Source organism: Sturnus vulgaris, chromosome 1, assembly GCF_052056855.1.
Source record: "Sturnus vulgaris isolate bStuVul1 chromosome 1, bStuVul1.hap1, whole genome shotgun sequence".
Taxonomy (NCBI): Eukaryota; Metazoa; Chordata; class Aves; order Passeriformes; family Sturnidae; genus Sturnus; species Sturnus vulgaris.
In genome coordinates, this window is record NC_142243.1 from 94,732,797 (window position 1) to 94,755,367 (window position 22,571).

General features: G+C 36.7%; 1 long non-coding RNA gene across 1 annotated transcript in view; it reads right to left on the reverse strand.

Annotated features, from left to right (window-relative positions):
- LOC148225360 (uncharacterized) overlaps nt 1-22,302 on the reverse strand; it is a 170,229-nt gene extending 147,927 nt beyond the window's left edge. The window contains exon 1 of the long non-coding RNA XR_015806251.1: nt 22,212-22,302. This is a non-coding gene — a long non-coding RNA (uncharacterized LOC148225360). The remainder of the gene's footprint in view (nt 1-22,211) is intronic.
- Nucleotides 22,303-22,571: the final 269 nt, after the last annotated feature.

Below are 22,571 nucleotides of genomic sequence, written 5' to 3' on the forward strand. Positions count from 1 at the left end.
ATCTGGCATTCTATGTCAAAACAATTCCTAGATTTGAGCCACATTTGGAATAAAATTCAGGTGTGCTCACACAGTTTTTGTACTTGCAGTGCTGTAAATTCAATTAGAATATTGTGTGATTTCCACAATAATTTTTAAATAATAAAGAGTTCAGCATTGATCTATTGCCTGTTATTCTGCTGTGTGTAACCCTCACAGGGATTCAATACTGTATCCAAGAAAAGTCAGAGAAATCACTCTGAGGTTTAGTACACCTTTCAGTGCACATTTTAGTAGAATGTTTTGGACTGGATTTTTTCAGTGATGTCACAGAGATAAAAAAACCTGATGTATGGACAGACAGCATTTTTCAAGTTTTGTGACCAGATTATTGTGATGTATCTGCATAGACACATATTTTCTTGGGAGGGAGGGTGCAAAAAATTAATCTAAATCTTCACAAAATACTATAGATCCTTAAAAATCCATGAATTGTCAAAGTCCAAATGTTTCATTTAAGAGTCAATTGACACCTTGATATCAAATAGATATACTGCCAGGATGTGTTCCTTTAGGCAAAACGATTATCAGTCTTCCTTAGTTGACAGCAATTTAATAATAACACCAACATGAATTATTAATTTCTAACAATACTATAAATACATTGAAAATTTCTTGTCAACCCTTGCCTAGAAGGCCATAAATGAAACTTCGCCCAGATAAGCTGAAATATAGGTCTTTAGCCATTATTTTTTCTCTGAAAAATGCAAATGGATGAAAAAGCATTGACTTAGCAAATGTTCTTTATCTTTATTCAATAGTTTGTGCTCACTTAAATCCTTATAATAATTTTGTTTTTCCTTAGTACTTATAGTATCTATATTTGATAGGCACAAAAGCAAATACCTACTTCTCACCTTCTATGATGAGAATAGTTCTTTCTGTGCCACACTAACTAATAGGATTCTGTATTATGAAATAATTTTAATTTTAAATATAAAAAGGAAATAAAAAGGCAACAAAATATGTGTCATGAAGATGTGTTGGCCTAGAAATTTTCTGGCTTCCCAAATTAGTTTTTATTCCCTGGTTTCTTAAAAAAATTAACATGTGCAGGAATGGCCAGATCAAAAGAGATTGTGGGCTATTTTAAGGTCTTTAACAGACAAAAACTAATCTTTATGTAAGTTCATTACAGTTTGAGAAAACAGAAAAAAACAGCAATGAAAACTGTTTTTAACTATCTAAGCCATTCTTTTGAATACTAATTTGATATATCAACATTAGTTCCCCCATTATATAAAAAAGGAAAACATATTATTTCATACCTCAGTATATTCTATATTTGCAGGGAAGGGGAGCAAAGCTGAAAAACCTTAGGCAACAAACTCAGCCTTAAGCAAAACAAAAAACCCTGCTGCTGTCTTGCTTGAGTGGCCCTTGAGAAATCCGTGAATAAACATTTTTTTGCTCTTATTATACACAATATTTCCTTCCTTCCCTATCACAATTTGCATTACATACTTTGACTGAAGGCAATAACGATACCAGGAAAAGAAACACATGTCAAAGGACATCTAGATAGCAACCTCTAAATGGCTGAAATCCTTCAAACAAAGTGTAACTTGCAAATGTAACTAGTACCATATCATAAGGCAAGCTAGCTCAAGATATCAGTTGAAGTAAAGATATTTGGCATCTTGTTGAAAATTTCTGGTGGCTAGAATTTCATTTGCAGTGAAGAAACATTTTTGACAGAGTGCCATAGCATATTGAGTTATTCTAACCCACTGCTGAAACATTCTTAGTTGCAAACACTTAATGAAATCGTTTTAGGCATTAAACATGAACTTTTCCCATAAATTATTAATCAAAATAGAAATGTATGTAATAAAATAAAAAAAAATTAGTGTAAGGGAAACACAAGTAAAGTTGTAACCATAGTTGTTGCAAAATAGTTACATAGAACACAGATTATATGCTTTCAGTAATTAACAGGTAGGAATTATGCCAAAATTAGAAAAACAAGACAACCAGCAGGGCAGGACAATTCTGGATGGAAGCTAATTCACCAGGGATGACTTTAGGAAGTAACTAATATAGCTGTACAAAAGAAACAATTAAAATCTACTTACAGGGCTCAGGTAAAAACTTAAATATAGTCTATGTGTACATTCAGTGTAAAGAATAAATAAGCAATGCAGAGCTATCATTGAAAATCTCTGTCACCACAAATTTCCTTCTTCCTTATCTATCTTAGGTCAGCCTACCTTTTCCAAAACCTTCCTAAAGCATTAACATTTTTCTATTTCCCTCTTTTTCCCCCCCTTTTTTTTTTTTTTTACTTTTTTTTTCAAGCTACTTCCTATTCAAACCTCCTATACACTAAGTTCTCCTCCAGTACACAAATTCCTACAATGCAGTTAGGTAGGGAAAAGAATACATGCAGGACCTTAAAGAGGATGTTTTCAGTCTGTACAATGTTAGGGTTTAATGATTGTTGTCTCAAATTGTTTTGTCAGTCCAAAAACAAGAAAACACCATCAAAACATTAATCTTCCTCACTGGAATAGGTCTTTAGAGCAAGTTTAATGTAAGTAAACTTTAAGTATCACAGTCAAGACTAAACAGCAATGCTTAACAACATGTTTCAATACAAAATTGATTCACTCTATTTTGTTCCCAAATTACTTTTTCCAGTCAGTACTAGGCAAGCTCCAGGTCATGCTGTGCAGCAGCTTAAGATGTACCCCTTCAGCCAAAAACAAAGTCAGCAAAAGGGCAAAGCTGACCAAGGAAGTTTGGCTGCTTAGCATCAACCCAGCGCCACTGGTGATGTAAGCACTGAGATTTCCTGCTGATGCAGCTCAGCTGCAGACATTTTGGTTTTCCCTTCTCATTTTTCCCTCAAAATCGATGCCTATAAATTCATAGCAGGTATTCTTTCAATGCCATAACAGAAACCCTGAAGTTAACAATATGGTCTTCCAGAAGAAATTTTCAGACTGCACCGCATCTTTCTGAAAAAGCATATCCATTGACTTTCAGTATTATATCATCACTTTGAAGTCAGTTGGATGATTCTCACAAAAGGTCAAATGAACAAATGAGAGACTTGCCAAGATTTATTTTAGGTATTTATGCACCATTAAACAGGGTTACCAGCACCTGTTTTCCAAGACATCATTTTGCTCTTTGGATTGCACAGGATATAACAGTGACAGTGAACGGTAAAATAAAGGTTGTTTCTATCTCGGGATTTATCTCTGCTTAATTCAACTTTGTTTTGCTCTTCAGACAAAGTGATAACTTCAAGGAAAATGACCAGAGCTTTTTGGAGCACAGCAATGCCATCTCAAAAAAATCATCTATCAGACCTTGGCATGTCTCCTCTCCCGTATTCTCTCCTGAATTCAGCAGGAGGCTTCCAATATGACAACTGATCTACTAGACTTCCTACTAAACAAGCCAGAGCTTTATCTTGGATAAGCCACTTTAAAGGTAGCTGTGAGGAGCCTGCCAGCCATGAGCTGCATGCAGATGAAAGTGAATAATGCAACATGCAGCATGCAGCAATATTCTGCCAGTACTGATTCCATCTACACAACAAATACTCATCATGTGCACATAGACGGCAACTGAATCAATTATAATCTTTCAAGAAGGGTAAAAACAAAGACCTATGTTTTCAAAGCATATGTCACCAAAACAGTTAAAAAAGACAAAAGCCAGATAAGAATATGAATAGAAAAGATCTCTTGATTGCTCTTCTCACTGTAAACTGCATGGTGAGGGTTTTTCTTCTGTTTGAAGGGTCAGAATAAAAAGTCTGAAGTAAAAATCATGTTAAAGTTTTCATCTTTGAAAGGATCTACTCTTGGAAAGAAAAAAAGCTGATAATATTTTAACATGTAGGGATCAAACTAACAGTGCCACTCACTATCAGAAAGTAAAATACATTTGAAGCATGTTATTTTCAAACTTTCTTGCCCTAAAGAATAACAAGCTTTCTAGAGTAGCTAGGGAAAGTAAATACACAATAATAAAACTACAGAAATGTCAGATGACTCCTTTCTGGTGGGCAAAAAATAACCCAGTAGCCAACAATTACTGCCTATTTCTGAAAGGATGTCTCTTCAACATGGAGCAGCAGTACAGCTTCTACCACTTAAATACATATAAAGTATGTATTTAATCTGTGCTTTCAGGGAAGAAAACAGAGAATGAACAAACCTCTAACCTACCAAATTAAAACAAGGAGGAGTCTCACAATCTTTTTTATTATATAGTATATTAAGTGGTGTTACAAACTGTTTATATCGAAGACAAACCCAAACTATGTTTTTTCTTCAATCTTTCATTCTCACTTACCCACATAGATTAAAACAAGCAAGCAGACATATGCCGAAACATAATTAAATAATTATTCACACCTCCTACTTACTCCCTGCTCCCAAAGCAGATTCTGTGGCAGCAGAAGAGCACCCCCTTTGGCTCGTGGAAGGAATTAAAAGATGCTCCTTCTGAGGAAACCCAGACCACATCCACGTTGGTGCTTATTTGAAGGTCTTGTGACCCACAGTGGTCATGTCCATCTTAGACTGAAAGAAAATTTATTGTAGTAGTGTTTGAATACTGCTAGTTGCTAATTTTACTCAGTGTGGAACTGAAGTAGTCGAGCTGATGTTTGACTCTCCTATTTATAGGCAGCCAACCAACCATTATGCCATTTTAATCTAAATAAAAGGCACCAAAATACATATTTTGTTTATTATTGCCATCATTGTGCATAAAGTTTATTAATGATACAGGCAAGGTATGGATGTCCTTTTCACAGTTTAGTACAAGGCTGAACAAAGTTATGTTTTAGTACTACACTTAGCTATTGACGAAATGCTGCATTGCTGTGAGAAAAAAAAAAAAAGTTGGACAAGTTTGAACTATTTTCCACTGAACACTACCTTCCTTTGCAACGGCAATTTCAAGACATCCAGATATGTCTAAGAAAAAAATCACATGAAAATCTGAAATAGTTGTTTTCCTCAGTTTCAGTGGGTTCTCTGGAGTCCACCAGACAAGATATGGCTGTGAATCAGTCTTACAATACGAAAAATAAAAAGTAAGTCATAAAGAAGACTTGAGCAGAGATGTACTTTGAAAAATGCCTTTCATTATGCCATTTTCTTCTGATCATCATTATATTTTCCTAACAAGAGTCACAGAAATACAGGAAGTAATATGAATTCATGATGAGGAAGTGGAGAGAGATGAGTGAATTTTGCTGTTCACAACTGCAAAGAACAGCAGCCTTTCCTCCCTACTCAGTGCCTCTCTGGAATGGAAAAATCTGTCTCTAATTTTCCACTTACCTTCAGTGGTAGATTAGAAAACATTCCCAAGTGGAATTGTAAATCTTTGACCACACTTCTTAAGAAAGCGAAGACTTTTGGTTCCTTTCAAAAATGAATTACCCAAGTTTATAGTGAAGAGAATTGATTTTGTCACATTCTAGTATGTGCTTAATCTAAGGTATTTAAAGATTGTGTAAGAGGAATTAGCAAATTTCAATATAATGATGAGCATGGGTTCTTAAATGAATCAAATGCTCAGCTTCATGAAACGATTTTGTAAGCTATAGCTTGTTAGCACTGCCAAAAGGCTGCTTCTTTTCTCAAAGGCATCACACACCCTCACATGCTCCCCTTTCAGCAGAAAATTATAAGATTTTCTTGCACATTAGGAAGGGTCACTGTGCAATTTCCTTTTACTGTAATTTGAAATACCACAAATATAATTTCTCATCATACTCTAGGGAGCATAACAGTTTTGGCAAAATGCAAAGAAAAGGTAGAGTTGAAAAAGAAAGTAAAAAAACCTCACATTAATTTCTTCAAAGCATTTTGGTCTTTTCTACAAGTAAGTCAGTAACTATAACCAGGCTAGCTTGAAATATTTGGATTTTATTGAAAGAAACAAAGTTGTGTAAATATATGCTCAGAGAATATTTTGAGTCAAAATGTTTTGACATTCTTCCAAAACCTACATATTCCACTTTGGAGTCGTACCTTCCATACATTAAATTTTCTTTGCTTGTTTGCTGAAGCATGAGAACTACAATTTTAAATATCAAGATTCTATGCATAGAATTTAATAACACTGATTCATGAGAAGGTTAGCTTAGATTCACAAACTTAAAATTCTTGTTATCTTATTTTGAGTGTCTGTCCTGAAAGACCTAAATATTGTGTTTCAAAAATACTTTACAAACAATCAGAGGTTATTCAGTGCAAATTATTTCCAAATATTTACTCAAGAGCCAGCTAGTTATCCTAGGATGCTGTAACTCACTATTTTTAGTGAGAATATCACTTCAGGGACTACAATGATCAGAATTCTCCTGGCTATGCTGAGCTGGCTATCCAGCAGAAACTGCATTTTCAGAAGGTTAAAACAAAGAGAAGGTACAATCCAGCAAATATGGCCAAGTATGAAACTGGAGGACAGTATACTGTTTGTATTTCTTGTGTTTCTTAAAGGAACCAGGATGGTCATGTAATGAAGTCAGATATTTGTGGATGTAAATATCTTAGGAATTTTGTGTCTTTTGAGCACTTAAGAAAGCTTTAGAAAATGCTGGTGTAGCTCATCTTGTTTAAGACAGGTAAATGCTGTCTGCTAGTCAGGCATCCAAAGGTTTTGAATGCCTTTTCTCAGCAGTCATGTTTATTAGAGTTACTTGTCCAGCACTCTTGTTGTGGGGCTGTGAAATAGTTTTTGCTTCTTAGGGTTGCAGAACTGTTCCTGGAAAAAATCATCTTGCTTTTTTTCTACAATATACACTACATACAAAGAACAGAAATGTGATCTGTGTCTGGTTGGTAGGAAGGGAGAGCTCTATGTTATTCCCTCCTGCCCTGATCTCTTCCGAAGTTAAAACTGGGAACACACTGCAACTTCACTCCTGTCTATTTGTGAATGTCTTGCTAAGATAATCAGGAAAACCAAAAGGATTGTTGCATGGTTAGGTCTTAATATGAAGAAATCCACCAAGAAACTAAAACAGAGACGCCACAGAATAAACTTCCTTTCATCATCATCATCAGTACCAGGTGAGCAAAAAGTCAGCTTCCTTGCTTTAGGATCCTCTAAATCCATGCCTATTTTGCACACATTCCCAGAGTAGGAATGATGTTCATTATATTTATATTTTTGCTTTGTAAAGATGCTGGAGGCATCTGCAATGATTAAATTGTCTGTCATACCTGCCAACATTTGTTTAAAATAGGAGATGAAGTGGGCTTCTGGCACAGTTAGGCAATAATCTTGCCTGTTAATTTGTGAGACCTTTCAGGCACCACAAGTTTTTCTGCTTTGCATGGTTTTGCATCATTGACCCTTAAATACAATATGCAAGAAAACCAGCCAGAATTCTAGCTATCCCATCCAGAATGGTTCTGTCCAGAAACCTCTGTCTATGGAGGAAGGCAGAAGTGCTAATGACACATATTACCTTTATTTGTAAATTAACTCATGCTTCCACTAATTCTTGTGATTTTTTTTTGTTTGCTACATCTCCTGCTGATGCAGATTACCTCAGGGTTCTCCTTACTCAATAATTTGTACAGTAGTTTGAGCAATTTTGGTAGACCTTCAGACCCCATTCATAATATTCAATCTTTAAAAGAGAGCCCAAAACTTTGCAAAAACATGCTTCATAATTTTAGTTTAAAAGAACATAATACTACCATAAGCCTGTATATGAGAAGTGAGAGTGAAGCCAACAATAATGACAAAGAGCTTCACAGTAATATGATGCCAATATTTTTCTTGATGCAATCACATTTAACCTCTGGATCCTAGAATTATGTTCCATTTCCGTTACTCCTGCTTTACATCTTTGTACAGGACAGTTAGTCAATGGTCTATAAACTATTAAAATGATAGATAGGCAAACATTTGGGAAATAGATAGTACCTCACAATGAAGATGACTGATTTTTCTGCAAGTTTTCAGGAGTTCCCAAGTCCCTTTGGACCTAACTGAACTCTTTAATTGGTGGATGTATGTTATTAAAATTCTAAACTTCCTTTTTTGCACCCCTTCTTGCTCAGATTAATGTAGGACAGGAGGAGCACTATCTATAGTATCCAAGATGCATTTGCCCCCCAACCCACCTCAATCAATACATCAACATCCTTTGTTGTGTCCTCTTTCTTTCCTGAAAAATCTTGCCTGTGAGCTTTTTTTTTTGACTGTGGCTGAGTTTTGCAGAAAATATTTTATCTTGCTGTGTTTCAGGGTGACAGCACCTGTTTCACCCTGTCCACAAATTCACTGTACAGACCATTGCAAAAGGGGAGAGTGAGGAACGGCACTATGCACCTCAGGATGGGCAGCTGTTTCATCTCCAAAAAGAAAAATCGGTGTTTTGGAATCCTTCTGTGAAGTGAGAAAGCCTTTGTTCTGGATACAGGAAAGAAAGCAGTGGTGGTGCACAAGCCATGTCTCACTCAGAGGCCACTCTCCCCTCCAAAGGCTCCCTCTGCAATGCTCTGTGTACCTGACTATGGTCACAATCTCTCCTCACCTGCTCCAGTGAAAATATGGACTCACTCCACTGTTTACTTATGGGATTTTATGGTCTTACGTGACACAGACAGTTTGAGAAATGCCGGATAAAATACTCAGAGCTTCCTTTTCATGTCTCCTTCCTTTGCAACATGTTTTCTTTAGTAAGAGGCAGAGTACAGAAGGATGGCAGATCAGATAGGAGAGCCAGGTGATCCCCTGGCTGATGAGGGGGTTTGGGTTGTCATTGCAGGCACCAGTGAGTGTCACTGCAGGCTGAGTGCCTGGCATTTCAGAAAGAAGCCTGACTCTTATTTTCTTTCCTTGTATTTGAAGGAACTTCACAGTATTTGACAGGTCTTAAAACTGTGCATATCTGCTGCCATGTAAGAAGCTTGCCTCTAATTTAGAAAGGTACAGTAGATAAATATTACCTCAGTAGGGCTTACTAAAAGTCTTTCTTAAATCAACAACTATGCAGTGTAGTTAGAACTATATGCATGCAGAGCAATTTTAGTTTTTTTGACATCTTCACAAAGCCAGTGGTGGATACCCATTTTCAGACTCCGAGAATGATTACATGATATCTTGGCAGGCCAAGATGACAGTATGCAGCTGGTAAGCTGTTTCTAGCTGTCATAATAGGTAGTGTTTGAAAAGGAAAAAACAAAGGCTTACTTTAATGAGGCCTACAGCAGCAGCAAACTGAAGTTATAAACACATTTGCTGTTATTTTGAAATTTCAGTGAACTTTTTTCTTACTTTACATTCCTTTTTTAAACACATTTTGCTGTCTGCCTTTATAACTTCAACCGCTGCTGTGTGCCGTCTTGTGTAAAACTTGCTTAGAGAGATTTAAGGGTTATTTTTTGTTTGTTTGTTTTTGGGGTGTTCTTTTTTATCTTTATCCCATGTCTCCTTTGAATTTTTCCTTGAAGAAAGAAACTGTTTCCTCTAAATACAACCATTTGGTTGAGTGTAAAAGTGTTAATTGGGGCATTTATTTACTCTGCCGAAATAAATTCCACAGTGATTCTACACAGAGCTTCAGCAAATCCAGTATTTTTTCTTCTGAAAGCCTATGCAGGTGGCGTCAGTACTGGATATTCTGTTTACAAATCATTAATGAAGTGATTGTGGCTTTTTTCATTTGCTCACACTTTTGAACTGCTCAGAGCGACACATTCCTAAATAGGGAACACAAGAGTAGAGAGAAGCACACAATAGCCTTATTATGGGGGCCACACAAACACTGGTAGTGCTGAGGGTTTATATTAACCCAATCAATTAAAGATGTACGGAAAGAGTTCAGCTAGTAGGGGACTGGGAAAAAACCGTCCACAGCAATGAGTTGCTAGGCATGCTAATCTGGACTCTGAAATTTTCGCTTAGCGCTATATCTGAGCTTTCTTCCTGCACAATAAAAGGTCCCTTTCAAAGCTGAGAGTCCTTAGCAGTGCAACCATTGGAAGTCACTGCATTCTCTGAATGAAATAAATGCCTTGCTTTAATTTCTATAAGGCTTGTGTCAATTTCCTTCAGTACTAAACCATTAGAATTCCGAAGGAAAAATGCATATATTAGGCTATACTGTATCCCTATTGTGCACTAAACATCAACTCATGCTACTGATATGGAGTTTAAAAGCTTAAATAAAGTGCGGAGCTCCTGCTGGGCAAACAAGCTGAACTGGCCCAATGAAGTAACCTTTTTGTTAAGAATTCTCATTTGAATAAACAGCATGGTAGAACTGCTGAATGCAGATGGCTTAAGTGTTTGGGTTCTTCTAGAAGAAATACGTCTTAGTAGTTTTACACTTTCATGAACTAAATCATATTTTATGAAGGACAAGTGCCCCAATTTCTCACAGACTGCGTGGCAGAAATGAAAGGAGTTTGTAGCTAAGTGATTCACTTTGAAGGCTACATCAAGACAAAACAAATACAGATTTTATTCTGTAATTCTCCTATTGCATGTTTGTCTATGCAAACACACGTACAGACACTTGCATACAGAAAGACGTAGCTCTAAAAGCCATCTAAATTCTCCAAGGAGTAAATTAGATCCCTGTGCTCAGATTTGGCATTGGTTTTGTGTTCTGCAGTTACTTGTGATACTTTTTGAATTGGACGTAGCATGAAAGACTCAACACAGCACAAAGCCTGCTTTAACATAGATGCTTTACTTCAACTTTTATTGCATTCCCTCTTATTTGCTAGGTAGATATTTTCCCTCCTGACAGCAGAATGCTAAACCTGTTTGCTTCCTTCTCTGAAAGTGCACAGGTGATAGGCAATGCTACTGATCATGCAAAGAGTTTACTCATAGTGCCATCTTGAATAGAATATAACATCTGAGAGATACAAACATTAATTTGGGATGCTATTTAATGAGATGACATTGTGCAAATGGAATGGAGAGCTGACTGCCCTCAGCTGTCCAATAGATACTACATTCTCTGCATCTTTTATTGGAGGTGAATAACCTATTAACTGTTGTGTGAAGCATCAGCTAGCTATTTCTACAAAATTCCCCCCCTGTACTGTAAGGACAGCTCTAACAGACAAATATGAAAGACTGAGAAGCAGGGAAACAATAAAAACCTATCAAAAAAACATGTCAAAAACCTATCTTTGAAAGGTCTGCTGACTACAGGAAATGTTTTGTATAGGAAAAAGAAGAAAGGTAACTGGCAAAAATTAGGGAAAAGGGGGAAAATTGTCAAGAGTCAATCAGTAAGAATCAAGAGTAACCTGACTACATTTACTCGAGAATATACTTTCTAACTATCATCTGTAAAACTAGGCATTTTCATGTTGGAAAAGAAGAATGGGCACTGTGCATGAAAACTCTTAAGAAAGACCTTTCCTCTAACTGCTTTGTTGCCATTTGTTCCCATAAAAGTGAGGTAAATTTCTACCATGTTGTAATAGAACTAATTTTTATGTATTTGTTATTAATCTGCTTTTCTCATAGCACTTCAAAGAGTTCTGCAGGTCTATGCATTTGAACTTGTCATGGTTTAACCCCAGAAAGAAACCAAGTAACCACAGACCCACTCCCCTCAAGTGGGATAAGGGAGAAGAGTAAAAGTGAGAAAACTCATGGGTTGAGATAAAAACAATTAAATAGGGTAGCAAAAGCCACACACATACAGAGCAAAACAAAAACTACTTCCCATGGACAGACAGATGTTCAGCTATCTCAAGGAAAGCAAGGTTTCATCATGTGTCATGGGGACTTGGAAAGACAAATGCCATCACTCCAAATGTCTACTCTTCCTCCTTCTTCCTCCCACTTTTTACATCCAAAAGGATAGACTTCTGTTAGCACAACCAAAGCTCTTTATACCTTGCTAAAATGAAGTCTGTATCTGTATTAAAGATTTCCCACAACTAAAACTATATAAGAACATCTGAGAATAAAATGTGTGACTAATTAAAAGGGGTGTTTCTCTTTCAAATCTAGACACATAAATAGCAGGAAATAAACCACATTAAACTTTTTGTATTATGCGTTACTGCAGATTAAAAACACTTTACAGACCTTATTACTCATGGTAGACCACTTCATGTGTAGCAGATAAATTTAATCTAATGACATTTAGCCCAGAAAGTCCTCTTAATTCCCCAACTTCCATCAACTTTATTTAAAAGTTAATGTGAACTTAGAAAATTGCTCATCATTGCTCCTCCCACTGCTCTCACTGCTCTGCTGTTGCCTGCATGGTCTGCTAATTGCTTGTAGGTAACAGCCTGCCCAAAGTTCACATCTCTCGACAGGGTCCACACCACTTGTTGGGTGAAGGAATATTGCTAGACCAAGAGCAGCAGGAAACCCAGCTGTTTGAGGTGTGCTTTAAACTGAAAGACTTCAGAAGAAAGGTCTAAAGTATCAATGCTCATGCTAGGGGAATGAGCCAGGCCAACCAGAGCAGCAACAAATGTTCCCTAGGCATCTCCCAAGATAAGAACCAGAAACCCAACCATCTTAAATGTATGTATATCAATGCACACAGGCTGAGGAATAGACAGGAGGAACTGGAGCTCCTGGGCCTGTCAGAAAGTTTTGATATCACAGGAATAACTGAAACATGGTGGAACAACCCACATGGCTCAGAGGAACATGATGGATGCTATAGGTTGTTTTGTAAAAACAGGGAAAAAGAAGAGGTGAAGTTGCACTCTATATCAAGGATAACCTTGAATGTATAGAAGTCAACTATGGTTGACTTCACTTCGTCCCACTGGGGTCAGTCAACACCACCTCAAGCCTGAATTCATTCAAAATAAGAAGTATAATGACTAAACTAATAAAATGCTGAGACATTTCAAGTCATTCAAAGAAATCTGAGAAATGGCTTAAATAAGGTCAACATTTCTGATGCTAAGCCTAATTGGAGGGGAAAGAGTACCTATTCAGTGTGTCGCTCATCAAAACATCTAGTGAGAAAGAAACAGTTTGATTTTGAGGCTCAAGATGGGCTGCTGGCATATTCCTTGTTCTAAGAGATGCTCTGATTGGACTGAGCCATCCAGAAGGTCCTACATGACATGCCCTGGAGCTTTGAAATGCTAGACATCTCCTTTTATGTGAAAATTATGATTCTGCTGTCATCGTTTCCCGTTATATATCCTTTTCGTACTCTTCTACCTGACCTCTATTTTTTTTTTATCTTTCTGCTTTCTAAATGTATCCCTGTCTTGTGATACTACCATGACCAAAAGGACACTGAAGTGGTCTGGCCACACAAACAGAGAAGGAAGCTTTCAGATGTCAGTGTCTCAAGGAATGAAATACAAAATGCCACTAGGGAGACAAAGGTCATCTTTTGGAAGGTTTCCCATACTGATATATACAGCCAGAGAACTGTGTGACAGCAGAATTCTTAGGCAGGGTAAACGTTTCTTCTCTCTGGTAAAAATTATTCACTGTTTGTTGTCTGTGTCTAGAGGGATATCAATTCCTTGGTTTTGTGCACAGTTCTGTATGCCTCACCACTCAACAACACGTTTCTAATTCTTTCCCTGTTGCCCTCAGAAACATGGCTGCTACCCCTTCCCATCAGGCTCTTCACTGATACATAGTGTTAGAGCATTTATCCAACAAGAACTATACACAAAATAGAATAAATTTGAGCAATTCCTTCAATGATTTTACATATTTGTTCAACAGATTTTGCACAGACCCTTAGTATAAAAGTGAACAGTATTAACGTGCTACAGAACTTGGAAAAAGTCAAATATTATTAAAATATTGTTACTATTATTGAAGAAAAATAAAGGTATTTAATGTTAAATATTATAACTTGCAGAATGCTGAAAATTTGCTGACAAATAATTATCAGTTATTAATTAATGCATATAAATGTTAAGTAAAGGTTCACTAATAGATTTCTGTGCCACTATAGCCTGGAATAAATTTTGCAAAGTGACACCAAACAGCTCATAATCAAAGTTATCTGACAAATGGACTCCTTTGACTAGGGTCAGATATCAAAGCAAAATATGAAACACTTCACAAATCTGGCACTTTTGCTATTAGATCTACAAGAATTCTCTCCAGAATAACTCCCTGTTTCTTCTAATCCAGAAAGAGTTTTAAAAGGGGAAGGAATGGAGTATTTGGTCTTCCCACAATCATTACCATGACGAATTTTTTTTTATATAGTTTGCATTGAGATCCAGCAAGGGCTCTGCAAATCTCTAAGTAAGGCTAAACTTGGAGGCCATCACAGATTGAAAACTTCGACTTGTTCTTGAGACTATGGACCGTTTGATGAATTTATTTCCAGTGCAGCAGCAAAATTACACCTGAGCAAGAAAAAGAGTTACTTTCCTTCAGATGGAAGTTCAGGAGTGTAATAGTGACATGGAAAATGGCAATTTATCTGGGCATGTGCTTTTTCTTGAATCCTAATAAAAAATTGCATTAACAATGAAATTATATCAAAGGATTCTAAGGGACAATTAAATCAATTATTAAATAAATAACAAGACTCAAAACCTAAATTATTTTTAATAAGAAACTTTTTTATTCTGAGAAGTATGTTAATTCATGCGTTATGGAGAAGAGGAAGTTCAAGAGACCCTTGGAAAAATTCATCCAATCAGAAAACAGGAAAAATAGACATGAAGTGATATGAGAAACAGCCCATCAAGTACTAAAACCTAGGTCAGCCTCCCAGCCAACCTGGCAGAAGCCCCATTACTTGCTATAAATGCAGCTCATTTCACCAAGATCTCAGACCTGAGAAGAAATACTATCAGACTTTCTGATATGGCACTTTGCCAACACAGGGACTCACATTTTAAAAGTTACTTCATGTATTTGGTCTTGAACTTATCAGCCAAAAATGAAGTAGCCTTTAATACACAACTTGCTCTGGGTAACGCGTTGCTCAGTGTGAAATTAAGGAGTTCACTTCCCACCACCTCTTTTCTGTTTCTAAAAACCGTCACTTGTTACCAAGCATCCCATAACTGTGTTTCCAACAAAGATTACACTGATATTTCTGTTCAGCTACATGTCCTGCAGGGCTGTTCTGCGGTCTTCTGATCAGTAAAAATGTAATAACATTTTCACATAGTCAATATTTAATTCTGTAAATGCAACTGGTAGTTGTAATCTAGGTTATTAACCACACAGTGATTTATGAGGGAGGGCAGACAGTGGAGGGGTGTAGAGCACTAGGAAGGTCCTCTGGTGACAATAAAAAAGTTATAAATTTCATAGCTCTGCCTGAGAAATGTATTTATATCCTATATTAAGAATAGCTTTTTATAAATTTTAATGATCCATGTTATTAATGGTGCTGTCATCATTACTGCCTGTGCAAGACTGCAGTCTTTTTTTTTTCCTCTTATATTTTTCCATCAGCTGAAGGTCTTACAGTTTCTAAAAAGCTCTTATTAGCAGTTTGCCAAAAATCCTTAAGAGTTATAAGTCTATCTTTGTTTCATTGGACTGCAAAGACTGCAAGGAATATTTTGCATAAAGTTTTACAACCAAGGCAAAGGTTGGGCTAATTGGACAGAAAACAATTGCTTCTCTATCATGTTTACAAAGCCTAGGTCAATACATAGGAATAAAAGTGGCACCATATCAAAAAGAGGAATTTTTATATGAAAATTGTCCTTAAACAGTGTAGTATATACCTTTGGGTAACTATAAAATAGACAGTTATATAACAAAGATCTGATATAAATATGTGTAGCACCACAGACTCCATTACAGTGAAAGTCCAGGATAGTATTTACAAAAAAGCTCTACATTTTTACCCCATTTACATTAATTTAGAATGCTCTGTCACACTTGGCTGGGTTTGCCAGGGGATGGTAAACTATGGCACTGCTTGATAGCTGAACAACTTTCTATTTTTCTGACCTTCACACAAGAATTTCAGAGACACAAAAAGAAGTTTGGGAATGGATCAAAAGACACAAAAGGAAAAGAAAGCAGAAGTAGCACCATTTCATTCCTGAACATTTTCCATTATCCATCTCTAAAAGCAGAAACAGACACCTACAGCAACCTCCTGATTTACGGCTCTCAGGGATGGAGGCAGCTTTTCTAAAACTGTCAGAAATCTACAGTAGTCAGAATCCCTCCCACTGTCAAAAGCCAACAATAAAAAGCAGTACACAAACCTCTGATCTGTTGGCAACACAGAGGTGTTGAGTAGGAAAGAAACACAACCTTACATGATTGTGCATGTAAGTCACATAGATCCTCTGACTTACAAGCATAGGTACTTTTAATACTAAAATCATTAAAATAAACCTGAGCATTATGGGCTATCAGCCACTCTGATGCTTTGGTGATAACAGCTGTACAGTTCAGGCAAGCATATTAAAGAAGATATGTGAGTTGGAGCAAGGTCTCGTGGTATTGTATGCCTGTTGTTTAATTTTAAAATATTCATCAAAAAAGGAACAATAAACACTATCATTGCAATCTCCAGGCAAATGTAAGTACCTTCTATTTTACAGGTATTAGTATCAGTTATGATTTTTTCAAGGATGAAAACAAATTTCCCTACTTCCAAACTTCCCCAGTGCTAAAAGAAAATTCAGTCTTCCTGCAGCCTAGTTCTCTTCCTTAAGCAAATTCTGCCAACTACGTCATAATATATTCCTGTAAACTCATAGAGGAAATTGTTTGAAATACAACTGCATTTCCATTTGCTAGAACCTCCTCCTAAAGAAATCAGCTATAGAACTAAAATAAAGAAACTGAAATTTATTTTTATCATTAATTTTTCTAAGATTCTTGGGGTTTTTTGTTTGTTTGTTTTTTTTTTTTTTTTACAAATAAGACCTGCACAACTCTTAATATTTATCTGAATTTCTGATGATTGTTTACAGTAGAGATGTTGAAAACTATGTCGGGGAAGTTGAATAACAGTGATAGTTAATGACTATTTATGTCATATGCGGGATGCCTCAGCTCACAGCATCTGTCTCTGCAAGATTAAGTACAAGACAGACTATGAATTACTGAAAAATAAGTCTGTTAGAACACTCTTCTAAATTAAACCTTTCATAAAAAAAGTTTGCCTAAATCTCCAGAAGTAGGAAATTCAGTGGTTCTTAAGTAAAGCAAACAGAATTTGACATGTCTGGCTTAGAAAAAAACAGTTTGTTTCTCAGGATAAGTTGCTTTCAGAACATAACACTATACAGTGTAAGAATTCTAAACAGTGCTTTTCTAGTTCATGAATGAGAAAAGCTTTTATTCAAGGTGGTTACAGGGTGCTCAATTTAACTAGGGGATATTTAACTTTCCTTTAAATTACTAAAACCCCAGTTAACAGCATGATTTCAAAATGTAAAAGTAGAGTTACAAGACATTTGCATTAGGGCGTTGAGGCAATTATTTTATGGAATAAGCAGGAAAATAACAAATGTATATGCAAAGGTTATGTGCTATTGCTGCTTATTCTGAAGACAAAGCAAATCAAGGCAGGAGTAATGCTTCAGCAAAGAAAATAGGAATGCATCTTTGTGGGAAACAGTTTGCTTCCCCTGAGGTTTGCATTTTACCTAACTTAAAGTACAACAAAAAATGATACTGACTGATACACATGTGAAAGCTGAGGGTGGAAAAAGCAAAGAGAAAAGCAATTTCTCAGGTGTACCATCATATGAAGATAGTCTAGAAAGAAAGCATCAAACTGGAAAAAAACCTGAAATGTCAGGGAATCTCATTGTAATTCTGGAAGCTCTCCTTGAAAGCTTCCAGTAGTGTTTTTAAAAGTATGCCTAGACATACTCACTGTCTCAGGGAGTGGCAGGAGACTTCTTATTCAGCAGAGTAAAGAAGCAGCAAAAAATGTGACCAGTAAAAGGTGGCTTGTTTACTGGGAAGCTACTGAAAGTGCTGAAGCATCAAGGAGAGTGTGACTTGAAGCCACTTAAGAAAAAGTTTTGTGAGAAACAGGTGAATCCCTGATACTCAAAGCCATAACCACTTTTTCCAGCCAGCCTGGTTCTCCCAAAGAATCCTTGTCAGAGGAGGTTGGTGACAACCTCTGCCATATCAGCCTCTTGGTTACACAACAGTGGTTCCTAAACATGCTGGTCTGCTGTAAACTGTTTCTTGGTGATCATTGATCCCTACTCAGACTTGAGATTCAAACATTTAGACAGCCTTGATGCAGAGCCATACCATGGCTAGTAAGCTAAGGGCTACATCTGGAGGGGCCTCTGGCACAGGACCCATCCAGGCTATAAAAGGCTGTTCCTGGGTGTTATTATAATCACCAGGTTATACACACTGTGTTCCTCAATGAAGATCCACTTTTTCCATCTCATATTGATTACTGAAAGAAGAATTTATGTCTCTTCTACCAGTTTCTCAAAACTATTGTTCACTTGGTTATTCATTTACTTTTCCCTTGTACTTACAGAGTCTGAAACAGTGAGGAATATGGCTTATTGTTGTCAAGTTGCTCCTGGTTGTTCCCTGCAGGGGAGTGCTGTCTAACAGCTGTCTTAGGGGGATTAGAGCAAAACGAGCTATTCAAACAGGGCTCTGAAAGTCTCACTGGAATCTTACTTTAGCTCCCAACCTTGCAGCCTTCCATGTCCTAATCTGTCCTGCCCTCCTGTTAAGCTCATTTCATTTCAGTCTGCTTTTCTTTCTTTTTCTTGTTTTATTCTTCCTACTGCTTCCCTCGCCACCGGAGCTGTCCTAACAGAAATGGAAACAAGAAGTCTATTCATACTGTCAAATTACTCGCCTGCTGTGATTTTCTCTATGATTCTCTTCCATTTTTTCTATGTTTTCATTCCAGGTGACTACCATTTTTCTGCTAGGGACGGGTCTCAATTTGTTAAGAAAGCAGTTACACTCTTTAGGGTATTGCCACAACCTACATCACCTTTTAGAAAGAATCCTATTGCTACACATATATACATACATACATTTTCAAGCCCCAAAGGCCCTTCATTTTTTAATGAGAATGAAAATCTGGAGTGACTTCCATAAAATACAAAAGAACTAGATGAATAGTGCCAGATCCCACACTGGCAAATGAAAAAGGACAGCCACAAATCTTCATCCTCCAATTAGAATGATGGAGGAGTTTCAAGACAAAGAAAGAACTGGACTAAACCAACTCATACCCACTGAGGAGGGTTGGGGTAAATGAGTACTTTTTATTGTTATTTTAATGCTTTGGAGTTTGAATAAGTAACTGAAAAGACCACTGATAATTGCAAATATGAGAAAAGGCTGTATTAATAAATGACAAAAGATTAGGAAAAGAAAAAAAGAAAAAAAGGCAGCCTAACCACAAAAACCTTGTGGTGGCTAGAAGGATCCAGCAGAATCTGTGGTGGATCTCCCTTTGATTTTTTTGGGACACTCGCAATATGCCAAGAAACATAAACTGGAAAAGATTTTAAAACAACTATCAACTGCGCGCGCCACCCACTATCATCAACATCTATATCTGCACTTCTTGCTGAAATCCATTAAAGTCCCAATTCTTCAAATATATGCTTCACATTCTACAACTACTGAGATCTAGTGAAGTCTGAAATGTATTTTCAAATAAACTAAATTACTCCTAGTAAAAACATCAGGACTTGCTGATACAAGTTCTTTATAGCAGAAATCTTAAACAGCAATCCAGCCCTAGAAAATCTGAATGGATTCAAAGAACAGGACTAGGATAACTCCTTCAATTTAATTCCTACCATTTATAAGTCCTCCTTAATCCCAAGATGAATCTTTTAAACAAAACAGAAATGAGAAAAATGAGGTTTGTGGGGTATTTTACATCTCTAATACCACTCCGCCTAGCTTCAAGTGCATTTAAGACTTACATCTAGAGGCTTTATCTACTGATTCTGCTTTGCTGGTCTCTATGCACGTGGCAGCTCTTCTACTGCCTGAGCAGTAGAGTTTGGAGAAAGAATGACCACTGCAGACTTGTGACAGACAAAACACCCTTCTACAGTCACAGACCTAGAAAAATAAGAAAGGAATAGAGCTCAGGGACCAGTGCCATTCCATTCATCTTCAGTGTTCTGCCAGTTTTAATCAGTTGTTGTATAGATCAGCATAGCAATCAATCAATGCACTGGCACTGCTGCAGTCTATCATCCAATTGAAAATGTTGTAGTTCAAGTGAAAGGTGTCCCAGAAATTCCTGAATTTAAATTTTATGTGAGAGCATGAAAATGTAAAATGTGATGCTACAAATGAAAATTTTTGCTAAATTTGAATTTCTTGGAAACAAAGTAATTTACAAAAGAAATACATAAGTGAACAATATTTTATTATATTTCACCAAATTTTTAATTATTATTTTGCTTTCAGAATTTAGCAATTTACAGTATACTTATTTGTCTTAATTTATGTTTTAAAAAATTAAAACTAGCTCATATATCTATCCCAAAAATGCCAATGACCTCATTCAAATCAAGTCAGATACTGAAAATACACCTGAATTCCAAGACAGATACATCTGAATTATCTACTGCTTCTTCACATCTTTTACTAGGGTGAAGCCTTCATTTTGACTGATTTCAAATCAGAATGAACATTTATCTTCTTTATAACCATAAAGCAAGAACCTTTTACATTTATATCATGTGAATGTTCCAGGAAACATAACAGACGTGCAAAAATACATCTTAAAAATTGAGTTGTGTTTTTCTTGACTAAATTTTCTCTTTATGATATATGCTGTCTCATCATTGAAAAATACACTGTTGATTACTTTTTAAAGTCTAATCAACATTGTTTTTTTATTATCATTTAGGCAACCTAAAGCGTCACAGAATATGCTTTATCTCTGGACGTTTTGGATGGAAAAGAAGTGAAGCTTGATTATGCAAATCTGTTTCCAATGATACAAGGGCAAGAATACTCCACAATTCATAACAGAGTTCTGCAACCTCATTCATCCAAAGTGAGGAAGCCACATTTGTTCAGCAAGGTAAGAGTGGCTACCTGCTTCTCAGCTGACATGCATTTAGACCCAGACATGTTGGACAAGGTGGACAGTGACAGTGAGAAACACTGAGAAAAAAATTCCAACCTAGCTACTACAAGCTATCAAGTTAGACTCAAGTCAACCTTGCTCTGACCTTAAAGAAACATCCCAGTAAATAAATGCAAAGTCTGATTCAGCTCCCACTCCAGTCAGGTAAGATGTAATCTCTCAAGTCAAGGCATTTAAATGAGAGAAATAAAGTATCAAGGCAAATCCAAACAGCAATGCTGAGTATAAAATAAAAATAAGAGTTTGAGATATTTCTGAGAATGGGTTCAAAAGATGTATTCTCTTGGCCTTGTGGCATACATTTAAAGAAGAAACTCAGACATACTGTCACATCATTTATTTAAACTTGACATCTTTAGAGTTTGTGGCAAAACATGGAATTTGGTGGGAATATTGCAGGTTTATCTTCTGTTTGTCCTAGAAATGCTCAACCAAAAATTATCTGAGGAAACTTCAGTTTGCATAGATGCAAACAAGCTCATGGCCTCAGCAGCCTATCTCCTCTGAGCACCCTTCAGCTCCTCACAACTCCCACACGGGAAGAAACCTGAGAACATACTGTGCCTACAGAGTAACTATTTACCTTTCACTTCAGACTGTGGGAGATTTAGGAGGCAAGCCTATCCTAAGAAAGTGGGAAAGGGAGTGCCAGAAGCCTGGCAGGCGGATGGAGCAAAAGAACAGGGAGGAGCATTGGTTTAGGACTCAGACCAGAGCTTCTTCAGTGGGTGAGGGCTCAGACCTCAGGGCAAGGTCCATCTGTAAGCTAGTATTTGTCAGTAGCCAGTGTCAAATAAAACTACTTTTTCTAAGAGGCACAATTCTTTGCTTTTATGTTCCTGTTGATGCCATTGAAAATATCCCTTTTTAAACCTCATCCGTGGGCAAACCACCCTTAGTTCTAAAATCTATGTTTACTGCAAAATAAGACAAACATGGACATGTTACTTTTGACCATATGAATTAGCTTTTTTAATATTTTCAGAACTTAAAGGCAAGTATAGAGTCTCCCTGCACTGCCAGCAGAGCAGTTTTTCAACTCTACCAATGAGCTGAGTTTATATGAATATGAAGCCACATTCTTTGTATAAAGAGCAGAACTATGGAGGATAATCAGCTCTGCCATATGAAGAGACTCTGAACTTACCTTGAAGGCAGAACCGATTTTGATAGCTTGGCATCTCATTTTTTCTCTGGAACGGGACTTCTCCTGTGGAGTAACAACTCATTACCATGGGAACATAACAGCTTTAGAAAGCCTTGTGCTGGATCAGCTACAACAGGGGAGTTACTGACTGCAAAAGCAGCTCTGCTTCAGAATAGAAAAGAATCTGAATAAAATGTAGCTGCAACTTTTTTTCTTTGCATTGAGTCTTTTTGTCTTTGCTTGTTTCTGCATCTATTACATCAGTTGCAGAAATGCTTCAATGACAATTCGAATGTGAGCAGCAGGACGACCCTTTAAAACTGGCAAAAGGACAGACCATGGGTGACTACCTGAATGCTT